Consider the following 10,445-nt stretch of genomic DNA (forward strand, 5'->3'; position numbering starts at 1 on the left):
AACAAAGAGAAGAAGAGAGAAAACCCGAATTACTAGCTTATGGGATGAAAAAGGCAACATCACAACAGACAACTCAGAAATGCAGAAAATAATTAGAAATTATTTTGAAACCCTATACTCTAATAAAATAGAGGACAGTGAAGGCATTGACAAATTCCTTAAGGCATCTGAGCTACCCAGATTGAGTCAGGATGATATAAACAACCTAAACAGACCAATATCAAGTGAGGAAATAGAAGAAGCCATCAAAAGACTACCAACCTAGAAAAGCCCAGGACTGGATGGATATACAGCAGAGTTTTACAAGAACTTTAAAGAAGAACTAATACCTATACTCTACAATCTATTTCAGGAGATAGAAAAAGAGGGAGCTCTTCCAAATTCATTCTATGAGGCCAATATCACCCTGATTCCCAAACCAGATAAAGACACCTCAAAGAAAGAAAACTACAGACCAATATCCCTAATGAATTTAGATGCAAAAACCCTCAATAAAATTCTGGCAAATCGGATACAAAAATATATCAAAAAGATCATGCACCATGACCAAGTGGGATTCATCCCTGGGATGCAAGGCTGGTTCAATATATGGAAATCAATAAATGTTATTCACCACATCAATAGACTTAAAGATAAGAACCATATGATCATCTCGATAGATGCTGAAAAAGCATTTGACAAAATACAGCATCCGTTTATGTTCAAAACTCTAGAAAAATTAGGGATAACAGGAAATTACCTCAAAATGGTAAAAACTATATATGCTAAGCTTCAGGCCAGCATCATTCTAAATGGAGAAAAATTGAAGGCATTCCCTTTAAAATCTGGAACAAGACAGGGATGCCCTCTCTCACCACTTCTATTCAACATAGTTCTTGAAACACTAGCCAGAGCAATTAGACAGATGAAAGAAATTAAAGGCATAAATATAGGAAAAGAAGAACTTAAATTAGCACTATTTGCCAATGTCATGATCCTATACCTAGCAGACCCAAAAAATTCAACCAAGAAACTTCTAGAACTAGTAAATGAATTCAGCAAAGTGGCAGGATATAAAATCAATACCAATAAATCAAAGGCATTCCTGTATATCAGTGACAAATTCTCTGAAATGGAAATGAGGACAACTACTCCATTCACAAAAGAATAAAATACCTGGGAATCAACTTAACAAAAGAGGTGAAAGAGCTATACAATGAAAATTATAGAACCCTGAAGAAAGAAATAGAAGAAGACCTTAGAAGATGGAAGGATTTACCTTGCTCATGGATTGGTAGAATTGATAATATTAAGATGGCCATACTACCAAAAGCACTTTACAGATTCAATGCAATTCCCATCAAAATCCCAATGAAAATCCTTGCAGAAATAGAAAAGGCAATCATGAAATTCATCTGGAAAAACAAGAGACCCAGAATAGCTAAAGTAATTCTAAGCAGGAAGAGTGAAATCGGTGGTATCGCGATTCCAGATTTTAAACTGTACGATAGAGCAATAGTAACAAAAACAGCATGGTACTGGCACCAAAACAGGCTGGTAGACCAATGGTACAAAATAGAGGACACAGAGACAAATCCACAAAATTACAACTACCTTATATTAGACAAAGTTGCTAAAACCATGCAATGGAGAAAGGATAGCATCTTCAACAAATGGTGCTGGGAGAACTGGAAATCCATATGCAAGAAAATGAAATTGAATCCCTTTCTCTCACCATGCACAAATGTCAACTCAAAATGGATCAAGGAACTAGGAATCAGACCAGAGACTCTGCATCTAATAGAAGATAAAGTTGGTCCTAATCTTCATCACGTGGGGGCAGGCCCCAAATTTCTTAATAAGACACCTATAGCACAAGAGTTAAAACCAAGAATCAACAAATGGGACGAATTAAAGCTAACAAGTTTTGTCTCAGCAAGAGAAATAATATTTGAGGTGAATAGGGAGCTTACATCCTGGGAACAAATTTTTACCCCTCAAACATCAGATAGAGCTCTAATCTCTAGAGTGTAGAAAGAACTCAAAATGTTAAACAACAAAAAAGCAAATAACCCAATCAACAAATGGGCCAAGGACTTGAACAGAAACTTCTCAGAAGAGGATACACAATCAATCAACAAATACATGAAAAAATGCTCACCATCTCTAGCAATCAGAGAAATGCAAATTAAAACTACTCTAAGATACCATCTCACTCCAATAAGAATTGCAGCCATTATGAAGCCAACAACAATAAGTGCTGGCGAGGATTCGGGGGAAAAAAGGTACACTCATACGCTGCTGGTGGGACTGCAAATTGGTGCAGCCAATTTGGAAAGCAGTATGGAGATTCCTTGGAAAGCTGGGAATGGAACCACCATTTGACACAGCTATTCCCCTTCTCGGACTATACCCAAAAGACCTAAGAAGAGCATACTATAGGGACACAGCCACATCAATGTTTATAGCAGCACAATTCACAATAGCTAGAATGTGGAACCAACCTAGATGCCCTTCAATAGATGAATGGATTAAAAAAATGTGGCATTTATACACAATGGAATATTACTCAGCACTAAAAAAATAATAAAATCATGGCATTTGCAGGCAAATGGATTGCATTAGAGCAGATTATGCTAAGTGAAGTTAGCCAATCCCTAAAAAACAAATGCCGAATGTCTTCTCTGATATAAGGGGGGTGACTCAAAATAGGGTAGGGAGGAAGAGCATGAGAAGAAGAGTACCACTAAATAGAGTAGAGAGGTGGGAGGGAAAAAGAGGGAGAAGGAGAGTTGCACAGAGGATGGAAGGAGAACCTCATTGTTATACAGAATACATATAGGATGTTGTAATGAGAAAAATTTTTAAAAAAGTGTGTCACTTTAGATTGGATAGAGAGAAAGGATGGCAGAGGAGGGGAGGAGTCGGGAGGATAGGAAGGGCAGCAGAATAGAATAGACAATATGATTGATCTAGGTACATTCCATGTATGTATGTATTACATATCAAAATGTATTCTCCTGTCATGTATGACTAAAATAAATAAATAATTTTTTTAAAAAAAAAAAGCTAATTGCTTTTTTTAGCTTCTGATGCTTACTTGCTTGCTGACTGGAAAATTCCAGTCCTACTTAGAGCCCACAGGTCCTGCTAATTCATGTTTTAATTTCTGTGATTGGCTTACTTACTTACTTGATACTAAGCAAGCCACTGAGTTGTGTTTTTTGTCCATATATTCTCAAGGAACAGACCAGGAAGCAGCTATTCTCCCACAGAGCTTGAGTCTCTGTGAGTGGGTAACAGTCCCTGGCCAAGTAAGTAAATCTCTCTTTAGATTTTAAATTTGAACTCAAAAAAGTGTTTTCTGCCATGGCTCCCCATAACAGCTGTGTTCCTTTGTATCTTCACACTATTCCTTCTTGCCTTTTGGAAGGACTTGGGGTCATGTTTTTGATGGAAGCTGGACTTTGGTGGATTGGGCAATACACTGTGGTAAGTAGGCCTTGGGTATGAGGATTTACTTCCGGTGGCTATGGGTTCTTCTATACTTCCTGCTTGCTGTAGCCATAGATGTCAATGTTTCTATTTCCTCTAGTGTCCTTTTGCCTTCATCATTAGGTTTCCCTGGAAACTCCTTCTCACTTAGCCTCTGGGCATAATGAGATTATGGCATCAGTATCTGAGTTCTTTCACCACAATCTTGTGTACTTACACAGGATCCCTGTTGACGTAAAGATAAAGCACAAAGGCAGAGCAGACCTTCATAGTCCTTTGAGTAAAGCTGGGCTTTCCCAGGGCCTGTGCCTTTGTTGTGTGAACTTCACAAACGCTGTCAGGATTTCCTTCTGTAAGACAGGAAAGCTAGAGGGGTTGGAGTTAGACGTTTCCCTGCCTCCATATTACTTAGGCCCTACTTAAGTCCTTGCCCTTGAAATCAGGCAGAGCACAGAAATACTCTTGAATTCATTTCATAAGGGTTACTTTCCCCTTTTTCCAGACACACAAGAGGGTTTCTCTTCTGTCTTCAACATGGGATCTGATGGTGTGGGAAATGGAAAGTCCAGTGGTCCATTTTCAGAATACAGTATTTAGCTTTAAATGTAAACTGACTTGGGATGAAAGAAAGGCAGCTGGCTGGGAGACCAAAGTGAAAAGATTGAAGTAGTTAATAATGGAGTATAAAAAGTCACAGATGCTTGACAGGAAGTGAGAAGGAAGGGGCCACCTGACCCACAGAGACAAACTGTGCACAAGCCCAAAGGCACTCAGTCCAAGAGACTTTTCTGCCTCAATAGAACAAAGGGAGGTGGGTACAACTAAAGGTACATTGCTTTAAATAACCCATTAGGAGATGGTAAAACCTAGGCAATGTTTGGAAGATTATGTACCCCATAGTACTCAGCCAAAGAGGAACTGGGAGAAGGATCTTGACCTCTGAGGGATAAAACTCTGGTTTACCCAACTGGGTTTCCCTGACCACCAGCACCCGATGTTTCCAGACAGTCATTTCAAAGTAAAGCCTCGCTTTTTACTGTTCCTCGTTTCCTAGTCCATTTTGGGGGCTTGGACAGGTAAGCGTGTTTCTGACAACTGGGATCCTGGACATTGACCTCACAACAGTCCCTCTTCAGACTTGAGAACTCCGCAGGACTTCTTAACCTACAACTAGGCCACTCTCAGGCCCAGGGCTTCATCTATGACAATGTCAGTGTTCCTTCCACTTTGGGCTCCAGGGGCTTCTGTTTTAGGTAAGCTGTGATTCCCTCTTCTTCTCTCTCTCCAGCATTCAGAGGACCTGCTTTCTCTGTGATAATTTTCTGATGGACCTGAGAATTTTTTTTCTGGCTGTGAAGATGAGCCAAATGGCTCTCAAGCTCTCTACATTTCAAAGTCCAAGCCAGAAGCTCTTTCCATTTACATTGATCTCAACAGGCACAAAGTGGCATGTGTGTCACATGAGGTTTATTCACATTTCTTTGATAGTGATGTTGAATATCTTTCCATGTCATCTTGGCCACTATGTATTCTCTTTGAAAAAACAAAATGCCTATTCAAATCCTTGGCCCACTTTTTATTTGGTTTGACTATCTTTTGGTTGTCAACTGAAAGAATTCTTCATATATTCTTGAAGAGTAAGTCCTGGGGTGCATAAAAATTTTAAGATAGGAAGGGCAGCAGAATAGAATAGACAATATGATTGATGTATGTACATTCCATGTATGTATTATATGTCAAAATACATTCTGCTGTCATGTATGACTAAAAAGTATAAAAGTAAAAAATAAAGCTACTTTAAAAAAATTTGTTTTGATGAAGTCTAATTTATTTTTCTTTCATTGTGCACACGGTGACATATAGTCTTGGGTTTTTTTTTAGTTGTAGATAGACACAATACCTTTAATTATTTATTTATGTGGTGCTGAGGCTCAAACCCAGTGCTTCACATGTACTAGGCAATCGCTCTGCCACTGAGCCCCAACCCCAGCCCCATTGTCCTTATTTTGTGGTTGCCCAGTATTATTTTACTAGGCTGATGGGCTGCGGTTCCATTTACTTGTTGAAGTGCTTTGGGGCTGGCTGCAGGTTTTGTCACTGTGAGTAAAGACTCCATAGATGAAATTTCCATTAGACTGGAAATCCGTGTCCGTGGTGTAACAGTGCACCACCTCATGCTTTGAATAGAGCCCTGCTGCTCTGCCACTGAGGCTTATTTTTAAATGGATGTGTTTCTTTTTGTCTTCTCCCAATAGGATTACCTTGTTCCCCTCCTGGGCTGAGTTCTCTGTCTTTGAGCACACACCTACCATAGGAACTGAGTAATTCAGAACTCAGGGATAGCACCAGAAGATCCAAGAAATGGCTGTCTCCCAAATTAACAAGCCAATCACAACTACCCACAGGGAACATATGGAATGAATCTCCTCTTTAAAAACCCTCTGTTCACCCTGATGGGCAAAATCACAGCCTCAGGGACAGGAGTCCCCTGTGCTTCTCCTCTGCCAGCAAAGCAATAAGCCTTCTTTATACTTTTTCTCAAACAGTGTCCTCATCATTGAATTTGCATCAGGGGCAAGGCCCAAGCTTTCAGTAACAATGGAATCTATTGTACAATATATGAAGACTAGAGTTATAACGATGTATTACATATACTGGAAATTCCTAAGAGTAGTATTACATTTTAACAGTTTCCACCAAAAAACAAATCAGTATAGAAAGTTATTCATATGTTAATTAGCGAATTCACAGGGTATATTTTATAGAACAAAATGTTGCAAATGGTATTTGAATTTTGTTATTTTTCAATTTAGAAAAATACAGCAAAGTTACTATAAACATTCTGGCGTAGAATTTTGTTTTAAAAGTTTTCTTTTTTCTTTTTATTTCGTTTTTTTTTCAAATACCTAGGATTGGATTGCTGAGTTATTTGGTAAGTTTGTGTCTATAAGAAACTGCCACACTATTTTGCAGAAGAGATACCGAATTTTACATTACTCTGTATCCTAGCCAGCAGTTGCTACTTTTGTTTTATTTTAGTGTTTCTATAATATGTACAGATGTTTCTTTATGGTTTAAATTCATATTTTCATTATGTATAATGATCTTTGGCAACTTTTCCTATACTTATTTGCTGATTATATATATTCTTTGATGAAGAGTCTTTGGTGTAAAAATTATTTGCCAATTTAATTAGTCATAAACACCACTGCATTTGGACCAGCCTTATTTACCAATTTAAAAAGCTACATTGGCTTTTGTTGTTGTTGTTGTTGTTGTTGTTGTTACTTTATAATTTTTTATTTTAATTACTTATACATGACAATAGAATGCATTTATGCACTTTGATATACATAAATGGGATTTAATTTCTTATTCTTCTGATTGAACATGTTGTAGAACCACATTTTACATGTAGTCTTATATGTACATAAGGTAATATCTGTTTCCTCTATCCTTCCTATCCCCAAGCCCCACCCCTCCCTTCACTTCCCTCTACCTAATCTAAAGTAACTCTATTCTTCCCTAGCACCCCACCCACTTATTGTGGATCAGCATCAGTATATCAGAGAAAACATTCAGACTTTGGTTCTTTGGGATTGGCTTATTTTGCTTAGCATGATATTCTCTAACCCCATCCATTTACCAGCAAATGCCACAATTTTATTCTTCTTTAAAGCTCAGTAATAGTCCGTTGGATGTATACACCACATTTTCTTTATCCATTCATCTACTGAAGGGCACCTAGGTTGGTTCCATAGTTTAGCTAGTGTGAATTCAGCTGCTATGAACATTGATGTGGCTGCATCACTTTAGTATGCTGACTTTAAGTCCTTTGGTTATAAATGAGGAGTGGGATAGCTGCATCAAATGGTGGTTCCTTTCCAAGGTTTCTGAGGAATCTCCATACTGCTTTCCACAGTAGTTGCACCATTTGCAATCCAGCAATGTATGAGTGTACCTTTTTCACCACATACTCACCAACATTGATTGTTGCCTGTATTATTATGATTGCCATTCTGACTGGAGTGAGATGGTATCTTAGAGTAGTTTTGATTTGCATTTCTCTAGTTGCTACAGATGTTGAACATTTTTTCATATATTTATTGATCAATTGTATTTAAAATACTCATTGCTTTTTCATTGTTTTCTTATTATTGAGATTTTACAACCCCTTTTCTCAGTATGTCTTCTAAATCTGGTGAGTATTTTACATATACGGGATATGTTGACCTATATACTCTACTCTTTCTTGAGATTCTTGATCTGCATTTAGATGTAATACAATTTACCACTGGAAAATTAAACTCTCCTATCAAATATTTAATTGTCCCAAATATTTGTCTTAATAAATGAATCAAGTATCAGTGCTTCAATTTAAATAGATTAAAACTAAATAGAATTTAAAAGTTCCCAAGTCCTACTAAATACACCACCAGCAGTCATTTGCCCCATGGAACTAGGCATCATCAGAATGGACACTCAGAGCCAGGGAAAGAAGTACTATCTGTGTTTCACACTCTTCCCACCAAGACTGGGAAGAAGAGGTTATGACTGGTGTCATTAAAACCATTACTTCAGTGGTTAAAGAGAACTCTTGGCAGGTTGCTCCTGGAAAGCAGGCAGGTGGTCTTCTCACCTGCAATGGGAGGGACCTACATCACCTCAGATGCTCACCCATGGGGAAAATCCAATGGAGAGAAAGAAGAAACCTGTGGGAGTGATATCTGGTTTTGTCTCAGTCTGGTATTTACAGAAAATGAGAGATTTTGTTAAAGCATTATTGTTAATGTCTTTCAAGGAGTCTGACTTTTTCTCTTTGTTAAAGAATAATACCAATTAATTATTTAATACCTTGCAAGAAAAATGGAGTCACTGATCATGTTTTCAAAGAATTTCCATCAGCATCCTGCTGAAGAAAAACGATGTTCAATGATCGATTTGTACAATCATCAAAATCATCTGTGGGGTTTCTTTCTGCCTCTGTATTATTTCTGTTATGTAAATTGGCTTTTTCTATTTGTTAGATTAAAGGATGTACTTCTTACCGAATGTCCCTCATACAAGAAACTAATGTCCTGAACTGTGACATCCTTGTGGTCAGGGACTGGGTCTAGTGTTTCATGACAGCTTTTGTACATCTGTGTCTGCCACAGATGTGGAGATGCACCATTTGGAGTTTCATTCAAGAACTTGCCATTTGCCAGGCATGTTGGTGCTCACCTGTGATCCCAGCGACTCCAGAGGCTGAGGCAGGAATATCACAAGTTTGAGGAAAAGTCTTAGCAACTTAGTGAAGCCCTAAGCATGGCTCAAAATAAAAAAATTAAAAGGTCTGGGGGGTCTGGGGGAGTCGCTCAGTGGTAGAAGACTTGTCTAGCATGTACAGGGCCGCTGAGTTCATCTCCTGCACCACAAAAGATAAAAAATATTTGAATGAAAGAATATTTTTAAATGAGGGGGGGGCTTGGAATGTAACTCAGTGGTAGAGTACCCTTGGGTTCAATCCTCAGCACCAAAAAAAAAAAGGAAGAGGAGGAGAAGAAACAGCAGCAGCGACGCAGGAAGAAGAACTTGCCATTCAGCAGCAAGGAGCATGTGAGCCCCCAGCTGCAGCATCTTCAGGACCCACTGAGCTTGGAGCAGGTTTGGGTTCTTCTAAAGCAGCTTGGACAGAACTGAGCATAAGCCAAGGTGTCAGTCACAGCCTGTTCTGCCCAATCCTAGACACTCCTAACAGCAGTCTTCACTTGAGAGGTACTTCTGAGATGACTGGGGAATCTGCATGCTCAGCATGGTGGTCTGGGTCCCTCCCTGCCCAGCTCTGCCTTCTCTTCATACTGTCCACAGTTGTCACAACTGCACGTTGGTCTGGAGACTTTTCTTGAATGCTTCTCCTTCCTTCCTCTTTTTCCTTCACATGCTTTCAACCCCAGCCCCAGGAAACGATGCACTCCTGCCTGGAACTAAACCTCTGCTTCCCAGGGGGCCCTATCTACATAATGTGCAGAAGGGCATTTAGTGTTTATTATACATCATAAAAATGAGAAATTATACCCCATTTATGTATGTTATATCAAAGTGCATTCTACTGTCTTGTATAACTAATTAAAACAAATTAAAAATAAAAAAAACTCCCTTCTGGTTTTGCAAGCATGTCTATTATGATATCCCTGATCAAAGGCAAGTCCTTGCTCCCCCCATCACAACTCAAAGAACCATTTATTCCTCCTCACCACATCCTGTGCCCCCAGTCTTTAAAATGTGGCTAATTGAATTATCCTGCCTAGAACATTGAGGGTGTGACACAAAAACACAGACACAAACAAGAACTTGTCTACAGCAGCAACAGAGGTCATTAGTCTTGGGCTATGGTGTTCATGACTGGGGCTGAATGAGGTGGCAGCATCCCCTACTGGATGGTTCTATCAGAGCTTCATTTTTTCCTATTTCTGTTCATAGTCTGTTTTTCCAGAATTCTCATTGATTTTGTAAGCCGACCAATTATGCTCGAACACATAGCAACCTTTACGATTTTAAATCATCAAAGTTTATGCTTCATTGTCAACCTTTTGCACTAGTACCTAAGCTCCATGAGGGCGAGAGTTTTATCAGTTATTTTTCACTGAAAGATCCTACGTCCATGAAGGGTGTGCCAGCACATGTTGGATATTTGATACATTTTGGTTGAATAAATAAAATAACTCATTAGGAGTTTAGAAATGGAATAATAGGCTATGAACAACTGAACTATCTTCAAAATGGAATGGGGAGTGTGCAGAATTGGGTATTATAAGAGCAATCAGTAGAGTGAGGATGGCAAAGAAGTTATGGTGGGGAGAGTAATGCCACTCAAGATGCTCAAGGCTAGAATGTCGCATGTGGTGGCCCAACCAGAGAGGAGTCCCTGGAGATGGTTCTGTCAGAGAAGATGACCAGTGATGAGGAAGTCCAAAAGCTCACTTCAGGTG

The 10,445-nt window shown here is 38.9% G+C and overlaps 1 long non-coding RNA gene across 1 annotated transcript; it reads left to right on the forward strand.

The window, feature by feature from the left end:
- Positions 1-3,101: 3,101 nt before the first annotated feature.
- Positions 3,102-5,937, forward strand: LOC308638435. Its single transcript, XR_014019835.1, has 3 exons — positions 3,102-3,293; positions 3,413-3,471; positions 5,730-5,937. It is a non-coding gene; the product is annotated as an uncharacterized lncRNA (long non-coding RNA).
- Positions 5,938-10,445: the final 4,508 nt, after the last annotated feature.

The sequence above is a fragment of the Spermophilus citellus genome, assembly GCF_964194105.1.
Source record: "Spermophilus citellus genome assembly, chromosome: 18".
Taxonomy (NCBI): Eukaryota; Metazoa; Chordata; class Mammalia; order Rodentia; family Sciuridae; genus Spermophilus; species Spermophilus citellus.